This window comes from Pseudochaenichthys georgianus, chromosome 24, assembly GCF_902827115.2.
Source record: "Pseudochaenichthys georgianus chromosome 24, fPseGeo1.2, whole genome shotgun sequence".
NCBI classification, from domain to species: domain Eukaryota; kingdom Metazoa; phylum Chordata; class Actinopteri; order Perciformes; family Channichthyidae; genus Pseudochaenichthys; species Pseudochaenichthys georgianus.
Window position 1 is genome coordinate 11,612,923 of NC_047526.1, and position 992 is coordinate 11,613,914.

Sequence of the window (992 nt, forward strand, 5' to 3'; positions counted from 1 at the left end):
AGGGTAAGCAGGTTACTTGCAAAAAGACTTCCAATGAATTAGTTTTGAACAAACAATGACTTGGGTTTTAATTTATCAAATGTGTGTAACCCTCAGTGCGCCTTTTACCATGCCCCTATGCCAACTGTGATGAAGGCTTCTTCTTCACAGACATTATTAATATATAGTAACGATGACCTGCTCCTTCGGTCGGTGCATTGGTTAAAGTGCAACCATAAGGACACCTGAACAGACCTGATTGTGTACATGCGGTTACGCTAATAAACTACAAAGCCTAAAAGTACGATTGGATTATAAATATTCCATGTGTTCATCTCCTCATGTAACACAAACAGGGTTTTTTGGGTTGTTTTTTTACCACGGTTTTGTACATATTTGATCTTATTTGTGTCGATGCCTCTTCATTGCCTTTTTATCTGCACTTTCCATTTCTGTTAACAAGGCAAATATCCCAGCATCGGGACACAGGGATTTCTTATTCGATTCTAAGTGTACTATTTGTTAACCCTAAACATTTTAAATGTAGCATAGTGTGTTGTGCTCTGAACAAAGTGCCATCTAGTGTGTGTGTGTGTGTGTGTGTGTGTGTGTGTGTGTGTGTGTGTGTGTGTGTGTGTGTGTGTGTGTGTGTGTGTGTGTGTGTTGTGTGCTCTGAACAAAGTGTGTGTGTGTGTGTGTGTGTGTGTGTGTGTGTGTGTGTGTGTACAGAGACAACAATATACAGTAGATTTGGTTTACAGCAAGTCGCAGTTTTCACCTCATATCTTTCTCTTTTTCTCTCACTCCCTCATTCCAAACTCATACACAATCTTACATATTATACCTCCTTATACCTTGTGTGTGTGTGAGTGATTGTGTGTGAGAATGAGACAGGAGTAAGTGTGCTCATGTCGTTTTGCATTTGTGCTGTTTCATGTGTCTTTGAGGTAAACGGATGTATGATCTTGACCCTGCTTGACCTCGATGTTTTGAATTGTTTGAACTTCAAAGTC